This window comes from Anneissia japonica, unplaced genomic scaffold, assembly GCF_011630105.1.
Source record: "Anneissia japonica isolate Jap-2015-1 unplaced genomic scaffold, ASM1163010v1 scaffold4053_len30625_cov183, whole genome shotgun sequence".
NCBI lineage: Eukaryota > Metazoa > Echinodermata > Crinoidea > Comatulida > Comatulidae > Anneissia > Anneissia japonica.
The window spans coordinates 14,399-30,822 of record NW_022710670.1 but is presented as its reverse complement, the minus strand read 5'-3'; the positions used below and the strand labels follow the sequence as shown (position 1 = coordinate 30,822).

At 33.9% G+C, this 16,424-nt stretch overlaps 1 long non-coding RNA gene across 2 annotated transcripts in view; it reads right to left on the bottom strand.

Annotated features, from left to right (window-relative positions):
- Window positions 1–1,519: 1,519 nt before the first annotated feature.
- Window positions 1,520–16,424, bottom strand: part of LOC117107088 — a 26,357-nt gene continuing 11,452 nt past the window's right edge. Inside the window, exons 4-11 of one of the 2 annotated variants that reach the window (XR_004445191.1) lie at window positions 16,129–16,293; window positions 14,960–15,127; window positions 13,566–13,665; window positions 11,669–11,813; window positions 9,221–9,343; window positions 6,723–6,962; window positions 3,700–3,824; window positions 1,520–1,744 (exon numbers count right to left, since the gene is read on the bottom strand). This is a non-coding gene — a long non-coding RNA (uncharacterized LOC117107088). Of the gene's footprint in view, window positions 1,745–3,699; window positions 3,825–6,722; window positions 6,963–9,220; window positions 9,344–11,668; window positions 11,814–13,565; window positions 13,666–13,901; window positions 14,090–14,959; window positions 15,128–16,128; window positions 16,294–16,424 lie in introns of those variants that run through there. The other variant, XR_004445190.1, reaches the window with a different exon arrangement.

Sequence of the window (16,424 nt, the reverse complement as noted above, 5' to 3'; positions counted from 1 at the left end):
GTAAATTGTACTACTGAATTGACGAATAAAAGTGGGATGAACCCACAAAAGAGAAAAAAAAAAAAGAATGCTATGCTAAAAATTAAATCTTAGCAATCTTAGCAAAATTGTTTACAGCAAATGGCGCAAAAGCAAACGCTACAATTATTATCATTACCATTAATAATTAAATAATGGTTGAGTGGAGTTGAATAGCTTGATGGAGGGAACTGTAGTGTCTGGGTTGCAAGACTACAATGATAATAGAGCAAGGCATTACTGATAAATTATAAATACCTCATGGTTTAATAGTCGGACATGTTAAATCAGAGACCGAATAAACACATATTGGCTTGAGCTGGAATATTGTTTATTGTCTTTACTTAAATGTGGTTTGTTTTAAATACGATTGCTATATAATATAATATACGACAGGAACCTTGCCTTCCAATCCCAGGGTAATTGATTCCGGTCACAGTAACAGGACTTTTTCTCATGACCAAAACAACTCAACTCCCTAAGGATCATAATGAGACTTGGTTTACTTAGAGGATCTTGTGTTTATATTTGTCTGGTAAAAGAGGATATGTCACTTAGAAAAGTGATGGAATGATTTCGATTTGGATTTCTTCTATGTGATACACACCAAGGATTATGTTTCCTGTTTGGCAGATCCTTGGCTTTGGGACTAAAACAATTAATAAAATAAAATAAAATACACACGCCTGCTAAAGTACCCTACGCACAACACAATTTATCATTTACCCATTGCACATCACTTTTGAGTATGATGCCATTCATTATATTATTGTTTCTATTAATCTTGTAGTAGCAAAATTTTATGCAATTTTTTTCTTCTGCCTTACCGCTCGGCCACTCGACTAGCCTCATGTGATAACTGTGTGGATGCTCTATCAACTGAGTTGCAGTATTTAATGTATGTTGAACCCCATTTGGTTTTCCCATTTTTTTTAATCAAAGGTATTGCACAAAATAAAAATATATACTAACATCTTCACTATTGATAAAGATGATGAGAAGTTTACAAGAACAATGTTGATTCCATTGATATTCAAATATTAAGACCCATGGGCTGAGCAGCTGACTCAGAGGTATTGTTCCTGGTTCTTGTGCTGAAGACCGTGGTTCAAACCCGGCCAGCATTAGCTTTTAATAGGAGTCTGATCACTTGGCAATCCTCAAAGATGGAAGAATTAATTTCCGGGAGATCTACAGTGGCTGATCCTGGAATTCAAACTCCCATGATTTCCAGGAGACTTGGGACTCCTGCTATCCTAACATCTAAGTACTACTTCACTGTAAACAACCTTATCCTTAGCTTATCTGTGTTCATTTACTACTGAATTATTCACAATTAGAATTGAGTTGAAGCATGTATAGTAGTAATTACTATGCCATTCAAAGATATTGTTTGTTTTTTTTTCTTATTTTGAATATTTTTATTGTTTTTTTTCAATTTGTCCAAAATAAAACAAATTTATATAAATAGAAAAACAGATGCTCTATTACCTCTTTACTTTCACTATTCAGTGTTTCAACTGCACTCCAGACACTATCATAGAGGGCGCTATTGAAATAAGACTCATTCATCCTGACATGTGAACTGGGTACTCTGCTTGGCTTGCTGGCTTTTACTTGGTCCATATGAAACCAGCGAATCCCTGCTTCTCGCTATAGATTTCACTGCAACAGAATTTTTCTGCTTTTGGTGTAAAACTTCTGAAGTTGACGCTTGTGTCTTTTGCTGGAAGAGCAGGAAAAATTGATTATTGCATACTATAACATGTAAATAAAAACATATCGGTTTTCATCTAATCAATTAAAATACTGTTGTTGTTATTAAATTTATATTCTATTTAATATCGGTAAAGTTCTCCTATAGTCAGTGGTGTATCTAGTCTAGAAATGGGGGAAGGGGCTGATGGGGGGGTGGGGTTGGAGTGGACAGCTCAATTAAGTGAGGAAATGTTAGTTTACAAAAATAAGGTGATTTATCTACTTGAGCATGATTTATTTTGCCTTGTACATTTTAAATGGGAAGGCGCAAGTTGTTTTTTTTTTTTGGGGTAGGGGGGGCATGCAAATGATGCTCAATGATGGTGCTACTTCCAAACTTGTCCAAGCATTAGTTTAATCTCGATTGGATTATTGCAATGGGGTTCTTTATGGCTTGTCCTAGAAACTGCTGAGAAAAGTCGAGTAAAATGTAGCAGCCAGACTCATTGCTTTCACTCCTAACCGTGGGCATACAGCACATCCCCAACTGTACATCGTCTCCATTGGTTACCCATTTATCTGAGAATTAACTTCAAGATCTTGTTATTTGTATATACTGAAAGTCACTCCATAAATCATTCCCCCACTACATCTCCAATCTTATTTCACTTCGTTCTGCTGTTTGCAGCCACAGACTTGGTCTACCCATCTTCACTTACTGTACCATTTATAACTGTCCCATTGGTCACCACAACTTGTGGCAATCGTTGTTTCTGGTTGCTGCTCCAAAGCTTTGAAAGTAACTACTGTACCTGAGACTGTTTGACTGTCTTCAAGTCTTGGCTCAAATCCCATCTTTTTTCTTTATTTTAATTCTGAATTTGATTCCTTTTCTTTTGATTTTTGTTTAAAGCTCTTTCTATTTTTGTGTGCACTTGGGCTGTGGTTTCTTTACAGAGAAATGATTTTGTATTATGCGCCTTATAAGTATATCACTATTACCATTTACCAGTAATGAAGTAGTGCAATTTGTGGATTACTATCAACTTTAATACTGGGTGTGTTTGTGGCTCCACAGCTAAGCCTATGTGTCTGACCCCCCTGGGGCTTCTGCCTTGCTGGGCTACTAGGTGGATTTAGTGGCATAAAATGCATCTCAACTGTTTCCTTCATAATAATTCTTAAAAGAAGACAACAAAGACTAAGAAGAAGATAACCGCCATGGAGTGAACCCACGTGTACAGTAATTGATAACGACTTCAATGTTTAAAGACTTTTTTCTATTAAGTAAAACTTACTACTGAAATGGTTCTTTTTTTTTTGGGATTTGCATATAGTGATATTTAGGTAGACCTATATATAAGTGCAAATAAAAAAGGTCTCTATGCTTTACCCATTAAAACACTAACAAAAACCTAACCTAAGTAAATAACAATCCCCCACCACTTAATAATATTTATTATTGACCTATTTTATCATCATTTTAAAAAAAATCTTTTGTTAGTCTACTTATTTTTTTACATAAAACCGACAACCTGCAAATATTACTACCATCCTATTATACATTTTATTGTTGTATTTTGTATTGATGTTGGCCAGAGGCTTAGAGATGACCACTTGATGTGTTGTTGAGCTTAATTCCCATGTCATTTCTAGTCACACCCCTGGTCAATATTTAAAGGTATTTGAGGAATCCTCTATTCATAAAAATTTGTTTAACTTTATAGGGAAGGGCATTTAAAAGGCAAATTTTCAACACTGCATGAACATATCAAAGGCAAGATCTTATTTTACCTGAGAGTATTTGTAAAAAATCAACTTAGCTTTTTGTTCAAAACCTGGACTGTTGATTGGCATTGGGGGGGGGGGCACTAATACATAAAATCAGATGTAACCTATAGAAGTAAGGGCAGGCATAGAAGAGGTTGGCTTATACCCCAAAACACTGCAGTATCACATGAATGGAAGAGTCTGTACACATACCTGTCTCTTGGTTTCTTGGTTTTCTGTATACACAATCTCCATTGAAGACCATTCCTTTGATATTAACATACGAGTAGAAATCATTATGATCCTTAAACTTGCAAATCATGGGACCACTATATGCACTATAAAAAAAATATTTTCATATTAAAATAGCAACCTGAAGAAGTTGATTGCATAAAGAAAAAGCTGGGTGTTCAATGAATTATATTTTGTGTATTAAAAGTGCTGTTTGATATAATTTTTACTGATTTAGTTCAGACTAACACAGTTACTCAGGGGTCTAAGTTGGAAGAAGTCACTTCCTGGAGATCAGTAGTATAAACATGTAAATATTAGGAATTTGCGTAAGATAGGTTTATTTTCAGGAGATTAGATTGCTGGCGATCCATGTGACTCTTGGAGATTTGGCACCCCTGGGCTACTACTACTACTGTACTACTACTAATAATAATAATAACTTCATTTAATTTAAAAAATTTAATTTTAAAACAATATCCAATTAAAATGATCACAGGTACTGTACAGGATTTTAAAAATATAAATTCACAAAAAATCAATACTCGATATACTACGATATAACAAGATATGAATTTGGGAAGACATCAAATTCTACATTTTTTTCTGTGCTTAATATCAGTTTCTGGTTTTACGGCTTTCTTTGCTTTTCAAGCTTTCATTCTAGTGTTGAAAGTAAAGTGATCAATGATACCTATAAGCTTGTAAATAAAAAAAGAAGCATTAAAATTTATTTGTAGACATGTTTCATTGCCAACCTAATGGGGTGAGTAATGTTTGATAATTAGACCTAAAATATAGGCACATGGGCCTTAGTTAAATGCTGTTGTACTATGTAACCAAACACAGCAATTGTCCAGTGCATTTATTAAATTACAATTTCAAAATTTTACTACAAAACACTGGTTATTCAAATGTGTTTGTTTGTGCTTAATTGAGTAGAAAATGTGAAAATAATAAACTATTAGCTTACAAAATATCATTAGAACAAGCAAAAAAAATAATTTCCATAACAAATCTATCATGTTAAGTAAATAGTCATTACTATATTACTATTTTCATTACTACTATAATTTGTGAGAATTATGATACAATACTTTATTTGAATGATATAAAATTCAAAGCTGCAATATATAATTAAAAATAAAAATATATAAATACATTTTTTTAATAATGTGTGTGTAATTGCTCAATAATTAATCAATCAGTCAGTTAATCAATAAATCAAAGCATACATGAATAAATAAATCATCAAAAAATTAATAAAAAATGTATTTTTTATTATATTATTACTGCAAATTTTGAATTACTAATTATTATATTACCACAAAACTCCTAATACGATAAAGGTATTGTTATGTATTATAGGCAAAATATCTTGAAGACTTGTTTTTGTAATTGTACAAATGATGTGACTGTACATGTTTTAATGCCTGAGTATTTTTCTTACTCTATAATTCACATTACACAATTCAAAACCAGTTGAATTGTTTGATCATCTTATATTGAGAGTTTGGTAGGTTAAAGGACAATGTTTGTATCCATACGTGTCTGTCATATGTTGTAGTTAAGTTGGGTGACTATGCACAGCAGCCATGGGTCCCCGTCCCAAATTTCCAATTTTGCATTAGAATGAGGACAAATAATTAAAATATTATTAAGATTTCTACTCTAACAAATAAGGCAAGAATTTTTTGAACGAACCCGCCGACTGCAAATATTGATGATTTAAAATAAAAATAACATTTTATTTCTTGCCAATTAGCATACCCGCCTTCACGAAAAAGTTGAAATTTCAGTAAAAAATAACAGTTTTTCTTTGATTTTATTACATCCTTCACTGCCACAAAATCTCCAAAGATAAGATATGTACATTTCTTTCTAATTATATAAATTTGAAACATTTAACCATCCTATTTTACATTCACCAATAACATTTTATTTTTATTTTTTCCTCCATCTGGATGATTTGGACAAAACTTGCTAAAAAAGAAAATAAATTTTATTTTTATTTTTATTCCGCGCTAATCCAATAACCTATAAACCTATAAAAAAAAATAAGTACACGTTAACAATAAGGAATAAAAAAAGTCTCGCCTAAGCTATGAGGCCAGGTTACAGGATTGTATCTAATTCTAGATGAGTACCTGTTGGGGAACTGCTCATGAAGACAGAGACCGCGATGGTTTTGGCATGTAAAGCAGAGTGCTGAATGTGGCAGAAAGATGGAGGTGCCAGACAAAAGACCAGTTGGACAGCCAAAGATGACAGGGCGAGCAGGTTAAGAACCTGATAAGAACCTAATTCTAATTCTAATTGATAAGAACCTGGTGGAAAAATGATGTCAAAATATGAATAAGTCTGATACTACTTTTAAGTACTCAAAAACTATGATGATGTCCAATACATGTCATACAGTACAAGACAGCCAAGAACTTTGACACCCTCAGTATAAGTTGGGGCCAAGGTGAGCAATGTTGTGTTCACAATTGGCCAGTGCCAACTGTCAGAGCCTTCCTGCCCAAAACATGTGTTCTTTTTGTCGTTTGATTGTCATCTTTAATGTGTGTTCTAATATCAATTAATTTTAGTAAAAAACCACATCATTGGTTTTTTCTATGTTTATTTACTATAATCACAGTTCAGAATTGAGATTTTAAGCATGTAACGGTAATACCAAGCTTCCAAAGATATTGTGAAATATTAATTAGGCTATTTACTTATTATTAAAAAAACATTTTGTTTTATGTATGACGACACTCCACTCAACTCACATTGCACTCTATATAAGATGTTTGTGCACCGTTCATTTATTTGTTTATTATTAACAATTGTTGCAGTATCAATTTCTCCAGAGTGAACCGTTATTAATTTGCAGGTTAGGGAAACATTCTACGACTGCTTTTAATGTGATGCTCTTTCAGTTTAGGTTAACTCCACAATAGTTACATAAAATAAAAACAAGACTGCAATTACATAAAAAGATAAAAAAAATGCTCTATTACCTCTTTACTGTTACTATTCAATGTTTCAACTGCATTCCTGATACTATCATAGAGGGCGCTGATCAGACTCATCATTCATGCTGTCATATATGTAGATGGGTACCCTGCTCTGCTTGCTTGTTCATCTGAAACCAGAGAGTCCCTGCTTTTGATCACAATAGACTTTACTGTGCTTTATCTTGCTGCAGAATTTCTCTGCTTTTTGAATTAAACTTGTGAAATTGATGGTGGTATCTTTTGCTGGAAGGTCAATAAAAAAATGATGATTAAGTGAGAAGTGTTAGCTAGCAGAAATATTAAAGGTGATATGAGGTGTTTTCTATTGAGCAGGATTTTTTTTTAATTTTTTTACAATTTCAATGGGGGAGGGGAGTTGGGTTTTTTTTTGGGTGATCATGGATTTTTTTTTTTTTACACTTTCAATGGTGGGGGGGAGTTGAGTTTTTTTTTTTGGGTGATCATATATACATTTATATTTTTTTGGGCTTCAGTATCTATTTGTATTTACAAAGAAGATAAACCCTAAATTATAAAAATGAAAATATTTTTTGAGAGGGGAATATGTACCTACCTGGTATGTTCCCCAGCTGTATCAGTGCAAAATGACTCTGGAATTCAGGCAATGATGAACCCAATGGTTTTGAGGGCCTAGAAGTACTTTTTCACTCAAACACAGGAGCTTTTTTAGCCACAACTTTCCTCGGATTTAACCCAATAATCATTGTGGACTTTTATATATAGGCACAGCATTACTATATATGGCCATCAATACTTTCAGATGACATCATCTCATGACCATATATAAGCACAGCATCACTATATATGGCCATCAATACTTTCAGATGACATCATCTCATGACCATATATAGGCACAGCATCACTATATATGGCCATCAATACTTTCAGATGACATCATCTCATGACCATATATAGGCACAGCATCACTATATATGACCATCAATACTTTCAGATGACATCATCTCATGACCATATATAGGCACAGCATCACTATATATGGCCATCAATACTTTCAGATGACATCATCTCATGACCATATATAGGCACAGCATCACTATATATGGCCATCAATACTTTTTTGTCAAAGAATATTTGATAATCTGGACAGGAGCTTAAGGCTGTGGATGACAGAGTAATGCACCTCTAAGGAGTGTCAATCAAACCTAACAACTGACCAATCAGAAGCTGTTATTCAACAGCCAGGAATACCTGCATGTGTCCACAAACAACCAAGAAGTATGTTTACACTATTTAAGGTCCCACACTATAGCAACAGTATCCAAGGGGTGGAGCTTAGTGGAACTGCCCTATCCTATGCTGGTCACATGATAATAATAATAATAATAATGTTATATTTATATAGCGCATATTGCACATTGCCCCTATGCGCTTTACAGAGAAAATATAGGCCAACTGAGAAAATGCAAATAACATTAAAATAATAACAATAAAATAAAATAAAAATAATAATCATAACAACAATAATAACAATGAGATTAAACTACTCCTACTCCTTAAACTAATTAATGGTTGGCCGTTGACTCCGAGGAGCTCATCTCATGATCTGTGGCCTTTGGCAAAAGCAGGGTAACTAGATTTCCTCTTTTGCCTAAGTGGAAGAATATTGATTTTTTCTAAATACTTTGAAACAAGTGTAAAATTCTCATTACAATTCAAACCCAAATCCCTCCCCCTAGGATCTAGTTGAGGAAAAACTTATGCACCCTGGGATTTAATTGTTAGGAACATGTGATCTCAGAGTAATGTATAATACGCAATGCTGAGTACTGTATTGGTCAATTACAAGTGTAAAAATGATATATCTATTATAATATGTACGATAACCATGTCCATAGATATGTACTGTCTGATAAGAAATTTAAAAATTTACACTTATATTTGATAGCACATTAAAGTGTATTAAAATGTTTTACAAACAGTGCATCATCACTTGTACAGCTAATTATGGTATGGTGAACTCATGGTGTACTCTTGTGCAAACATGCAGTCGATATTCAAATTATCTGAGGCAGAATTATACAACAATTAGCAATGGTAGTCACTTCTAAATCTTGATGTTAACAGTGATAAATGTGTGAGAATGTGGTGTTATGCAGACCTGGTTATACATGATGAATTTATACATGTGATTCTCAAATATTTGAATAATAAATGCTGAATGTATTCGTCAATTCCAAGTTTTTAAAAGATCTATTCTATTAATACATGATATCTGCACACCTTTGTCTCTAAATGCACTGTCTGATGAGAAATTACAAACAAATATCCTCATAAATATATTTCAGGGATTAGAATAGCTTGTTTTGAATAATCAACATTAGCATACTAAAGTGTTATTACAGGCTAAATGGTATTAAAGGTTAATACAGTAGCATTGCGTTGTAACGCTTCTACAGACTATAATAATTATATACTAGTTACCATGGTTTCTGTCTCTTGTTATAATATATAAAACTCACTGATAAAACATATCTTGACTGGCTTTTTGCTTGAACTTTGTGTGCAATTACATTGCTTGTATTCTCGTAGATAGATGCCATAATTATTTCACTAGCTTCTTCCACCACCCGTCTGGAATTTCCCTGAAAATAACAAAACAACGCTGTTCAGGTGGAGGTCACACATAAATGGGTTAGAAAACATTTGTAGATTTGGTAATCAATAAACCTAAATTCCAATTTCAGGGTCCTGGTTCAAATCATACAAATGCTTGGATTTGTGAATCTATGAGGCAGGTCATGCTAAAATGGACTAAGTTGACAGATATTACATGTATAATTATTCAAATTCAAATAATAAAAATAAAATACAGTAATAACAGATTAAAATTTCAAAAAAGCCACTATACAGTTCCAAATCAAATTAATTGTGTTCCAAGTCTTGCTCTAGAAATGATCAACAAACCAGTTATTTTACAATTTTTTTGTTAGTAAATTGCATTAAAAAACATATGCATGAATACACAAGATACAAGATACAAGATTCTTTTATTGTCACTGGTACATAAAATACAAGTAAAATTTGTCTTCCCGATGCAAAAATAAAATTAGTATAAAAGTTAGACATATAATAAAAAATTAATCAAGGACATAAATAAAACAGAAAATACAAAATGATACAATTATTTACAAGGGTAGATACTGAAGTTTATCTATTAAAGTCATCATTGTACATATGGATTGAGTTGTAAGATCTTCTTAATCTATTAGTATTGCACTTAATTGGACGTAAGCGACTGGATCTATTAAAGGTGTATTGCAAGAACATAGGATGTGACATGTCTTTAATTATGTTATCAAGCTTCTTCAGCACAGTTCTTGTATACAGTATATGTCATCAAAATTATCGACATCAGAGCCGATAATTTTACGAGCAGATTTCATGGTTCTGAGTATTTTATGTTTATTGACCTGAGATAAGTTGCTGTACCATAAAATACAGTTGCTAGCAAGTACTTAATATAACACTTTTAAAAAATAATAGTAATACCTCAGTGCTGACATTGAAGGACTTGAGTCGTAAAAAGTAAAGACGTTGATTAGCTTTTTTTTTCAGAGTAGCAGTGTGTTAGAGTTCCAGTTAAGTTTCGAGTCAACAATAATTCCTAAGTATTTATGTATATTGTTTCCAGTTACACTAATAGCATTTAAAGGCATTTTGTTTTGACGAAAATCAAATATGATTTTTTTAGTTTTAGAAGCATTTACAGTAGTTGGAGATAATTATTCTTACACCACGTTTCAAATCGATTAACACAATTTCTATAGGCAAGTTCGTCTCCCTGAAGTATTAGGCCTGATATGGAGGTATCATCTGCATATTTAATCATGATACAGTAGTTATCTTCAATTTGAAATTCGTTAGTGTATAGCGAGAACAAGATAGAGGATAGTACGGTGCGCCTGTATTAGTGTGTAAAATACCTGACTTTAAGATTACCATCCTAACTACTTGAGGCCTACTACAGAGAAAGTCGGTTATCCATAGCACAAGGTGCAGGTTGACCTGCATACGTTGAAGTTTATTAATGAAAATATGAGGTTGTAGGGTGTTAAAGGCAGAAGAGAAGTCAAAGAAGATAGAGCGAACATAGGATCGAGGTTTCTCAAGGTGAGTATAGGTATTATGGAGTAGAGTAATGAAAGCATCATTTACACTACGTTTCTTTGTGTAGGCAAACTGAAGTGGATCAAGAAGAGATCCACACTTAACAAGCTAGTGATGTTTTACAATAGATTCTAAACATTTCATAGGAAGAGCAGTGAGAGCAATCGGTCGAAAATCATTTAGAGACGAAGCAGTAGATTTCTTAGGAATGGGAGTAATAGAAGAGAATTTCCAGAGAGAGGGAACAGAATGAAGATCCAATGACCATTAAAGTAACTTGCAAAAAACATAGGAAAAGTTTGTTAGCGCAATGTCTTAACAAAGAGGACACTCCAACTGGACCAGCAGACTTGCCTAATTTAATCTTTTTGAAAAGTAACCTAACATCATGTTCATTTACAATAATGCGATCATTATCACTTAAACTCTTCTTGACCTCCGTATATAGCGTACATAGAAGCCAATTACTAATAATCATCTTTATCTTGAGTCTGCTGCTGTACCCGCTACTAAAACTTAAAATTGTCAATATAAATGGATGCATGGAAATTCAATTTAAAATTTCTGTACATAAGCAAGTATCTAAAATCAAACTGAACTTGACTATCAGTTACAGCCTCAAATTTGTTATAGCCATTCTGCCACAAAATACCTTGGTCAACTCCACTATCCCGCTCTCAGGGTAAAGCACCGACAGGCATGGAAATCCATATGACTTGTTTGAGCAGATATGTTAGACACCAGGATAAACAATCAGTCTGATCAAACCAATTTCTGATAAAATTAAAGTCTAGTTTTACCTCACTTTCGATGATCACCATCGCCAGATGCAGCTGACACAAGCTGCATCACTCCAGGGTCATTTTGCATCAAGTCGAAAAACGATGGCACAATGCAAAAAACAGGACTACTTCTGCAGCTAACAAACCACGATACTGACGATAACTGCAATAAAATATAAAACAAAAATTGCCAATAACATTATTGTATAACTAGTAGTCTGGCATTTTACACACAAGAAAACATATAATTGTGTTGCCAGAAAATCTGGATAAATCTTCAAGATAAAACTGAACTGAATTTTTAGGGAGAGAAACCATAGAAGACTTATTCAGCCTCTCGAACCAGCACCGATATTATGGTTGTAGGTTGCGGCACCCTGTCTTGAACGGTTAATCAACCGCTTGGCCATTCGACTTGCCACAAGTCGAATGGCCACACATGAAATAACAATAGTGCTATTTCTCTTCAATATACTGATTTTAATAACAAGTACTAGTACATATTACTTGCCATAGCTTGCTGACATCACACCCTAAACACTCAAACACCCCAATACAAAAACACCCCTTCCCCTAGCACCAACGGTGGCGCCGGAAATTTGCCGACAAGGGGTCCGACATGTCCGGTGGAGGGGTCCGAGACAAGAGGCTGACAAAGCCTCGGGCACTGGCCCGGAATAAAAACTCCCTTGTAAGGTTCACATGGAGTGTTTTTATGATTTAGTGGTCCATAGGCCTACTAAGATTTTTACACGTCAATATTTAAGGGATTGCCAGTCAAAATAACGTTACTTGGATAGGCAAATTATTCATGAGGTGTTTCTACCCTTTACCATGGAGGTATTAGTTTAGACTAATTCCTCCATGCCTTTACCAATTTTCCTGATTTATAACCATCATTTGGGACATAGGCCTATCTCTGGTAATTGCTCTTTAATTTTAATATACAGTAATCATAGCTTCTGTAATTTATTGGCCATGCAAGGTCAGTTATACTATAAGAATCTGTCATGAAGACCATCATCCTAGATAAAGTAACAAGGAAGCCAACAGAAGTATATCAGGGAAAGTAAAGAAAAAAAGTAAGACCAAGGTGACAACAATCAAAAAGTGTGTATATTATAATTATATTTTAGTAATTTCAAAATATAGTGTTTTTTAAACTTGGTGGAAAAAGACTTCTTAGAAAAGGAGAACGATTGCATAAGGCAAGCTAATTCCAAAGTTTAGATCAAGTATATCTAATTTAATGCTGGAAATGGTTTGTTTGTGGTGATATGGATATCAGATCTCTTGTACTGATACTTTTTAGAAGACTGTCAGTTACAGTAACACAGCTTGGGAATGAATACAATTTAACAATTTTACAATAAAATGTGGCAAGACAAACCAAACCAGTCACTCATCAGAAAAATCAATTTTTAGTTATTAATACAGGGTTATAAAAGAATAAAATGAAAGCTATACAAATGGTAAAAGAACCATTTAAATCCGACAATTTTGTGTTACAAAGTTACAAGAGTTTAAAAATCAGTTTAAAAAACTATATTTGAGAAATCATGCCTTCAAAGATTATGATTTCAGGCATTTCTCAGGCAGAAACCTCATAAAATCATTAAAAAGTTTTGTTTTAACATTGAAAATGGGGAAAATAGCAGCATAGCATGATATACAGATATATAAAGGTTAGTTTAGTGCAATAAAATAGATTTCAAAAATGTTGACATTCCAGCATGTTTCGGCCATTACAGTATCTCTGAAACAAGATTTGTGACCAGCGACTGGTTTGGCTTGTCTTTGCCACAGATGACAATAATTACTAAATACTGATTGAATATAATTGACATAAAATGATAAGTTATTAAATTTCCCAAAACTGATTGTTGAGTTAAATAGTGGTATATGCTTATCTTACCTTTCTAGCATTTTTATCAACTTTCACTGCACTCAACAATACAGAACAAATCTGACATCTTATGTCTCTTGGCAACAGAAAAAGCTGAATGTACAAGTTACTGTGGAAACATTTGTTTATTGTTTATTGATATTTTCCATATACAATACAAGATTCAATAGTAATTAATATTGTAATTTTTAAATTACACAATTTATATACAGTATTAAGTATAATGAAGTAAATATAATACCACTATATATTAATTACAATAAAGTAAATAAAATACCACTATATATTAATAACATTAATTTGCAAATAAGGAAATTAATTTTGATATTATAATTGTCAAAATATTCAATAATCAACATTTAGGTGTATCATGATGATCATTAGCATCTTGTCTCCAAAGCAAAGAGAGCATAAGGGGGTAAGTTAGCTGAGGCAGCTGAACTGGTGGTAGCTACTGTGATGCACAAATCTTTCAAGACCCTCAGTCCCTCGCTCAATTCGATCTGTGCTCTCCTTTTGTTTTACCTGGAGGACTGAAATTCAAGTTAAAATAGCGCAGGTTTTCGTAAAAGACATTTAAGATATTGGTCTTAAACACCAAATATAGTACACTCTTCAGAGAGGAGTAGTCAACTCACTACAAAAATGACACCTTGGAAAACAAGTCTCAGATGTTATCCATTCTAACAAATTATCACTTATTAATAATACATTACTTGGAAAATAGTAACATAAAAGTAAAAGTAGGAGAATAAGCCATAACTTGCAGCGTCATTGTGCTGAATTGTCATTGTGCTGAATTGTATATGGGTGTGGTTTGGGCGTGGTTTGTGATACTGGAGTACTGTGTAAATAAAAGAAAAAGATACACATCTAGTTGCACAAAGTGCCATGAGCAACACTCTTGTGGTGGATATACTGACTCTATATTAAAATTTCCATTTATTATTTTCTTAAAAACTGGAAGTGTGAGGTGGGACATCCCAAAATTTGGATGGTCTGATTTCGAATGACCTTTCCACTGTTCACAGGGCTTTGTTATTATGTCACTGCACCCTCACTAGGGAAAATACCCTGCAAGTTCATTATACTTCCACTTTGATGTATGTGTCTCCCTCAAATTAAAGACCTCCCCAATTAGAAGACACTTTTTGTGGTCTCAAATTAACAAATGTCTTTCATCTTTATTTTTTTAATTAGAGACTGAAGATCATGGAAACTGTGGTCCCAAAAGTGGTCTTTATTTAGAGGGAGACCTGTAGTTCAAATCCACTCACAAAAACTATCATTTTCTATCATTTTGCTTGTAGCACTGGGAGGCCATCAATGCAACAGCGCTTTGTAACTGTGCAATTATAATTAGCATATTACTAAATAAAATAAAAGCAATCATTTGAGCGTACCTTAGTTTGACAAGCTTTGCCTCTTTGACTGCTTCTTCCATGAGTATGGTCGACAATGAGAATTCCAGTGACACTACTAAGAGTAGCAGGACATAAACGTTCACAATCACTCAGCCTGCACTCAAGAAGCTTCTCAAGAAAGTTGCATGGCAGATTATCCTGATTTGACTGTCAGAAACAGAGAAAGAATGATCACTCTATAACAGTAGAACTAGCAGGGCAGGGAAGGGAGATAATCCCCAGCTTGAAAGAAACTACCTCCCCAACCCCCCCCCCACCTTGATTTCCTACAACTAAGTTTTATCGAGGTTTGTGGATTGAAGTGCTTTTTCCTTTGGAACCTCAGTGCTCTAAACCATGGCAGAGTCTAAAGACTCTATACAGTAGAACCCCTCAATTACGTACGGCACAGGCCCAGAGCCGTTCGTAATTGCGGGTATTCGTAAAATTGGGGTTGACCCAAATTTCTTACAGTATATGTTTACACTGGTACTACGTACACTGGCATAAACTAGGCCTCAGGCCTACACAGCTAAGTCTGAGGGGTCCTAGGCCTACAGTAGGCAGTTTCTAAGCATTCTGATCCCACTCCACACTAATTTTGTTTTGAATTTGTTTGTATGTTGTTATCTTCTTAAATACCTAGATTGTGGATTTTACTCCAACACAACTTCCATAGATACTTGTTATATATTGATCATTAATAAAACAATCCAGCACTATGTTGACTTTTAAAGCTGAAAATGATGATTAAAAGAGAAGTAAAACTTGTCGCATGCACATGTGTGAAGCCAATAAACACCGACTTTGAAGAGGCCAGTTAGAGGGCCTCCTTCACTTGAGAATTACATACTGTATAGTATGATATGTTGTTTTGTATGCGTGCTAATAACAGTTGCAATTCGAGCGGATTTTTTTTTTTTTTTTTCCACTTGCTTTTCACTTCACTTTTTATGACGTCATCACCTTGATTTAGGAATTCGTTAAATCGGGGTTCGTAATTGAGGGTTTCTACTGTGTTTGGTTGTGAGAAACTTCCTGACATTTTCTACCATGACTGAACCTAGAACCTCGCGGTTATGTAAAGCAAGCACTTTAACCACAAAAATACAGCTAAAATCCATTCATTATATTGTTAATATTATTCACAAATTCATCTAGGAACATACCATTCCATAAAACTGACCCACAATTTAATGTAGTTACCCAGCATTCACTGTAGTATTCCACCAGGAAGAGGTCTCGCTGTAGGTTGAATGCCAAGTATTTGATCCTGTGTATATCAGTGTCCACATTCAAGTATTCAACCCGCGCAAACTGAACCTATTAAATGTCTGATGGAATAAAAAGATAAAACATATCAACTGGTTTGGTAACAATAGTAACAAAACATCAATCAATTTATTTGGAAAATGCTATTGTTTTTAGGAGCGGCCATCGACTTGATGGTGCACCATTCTATAAT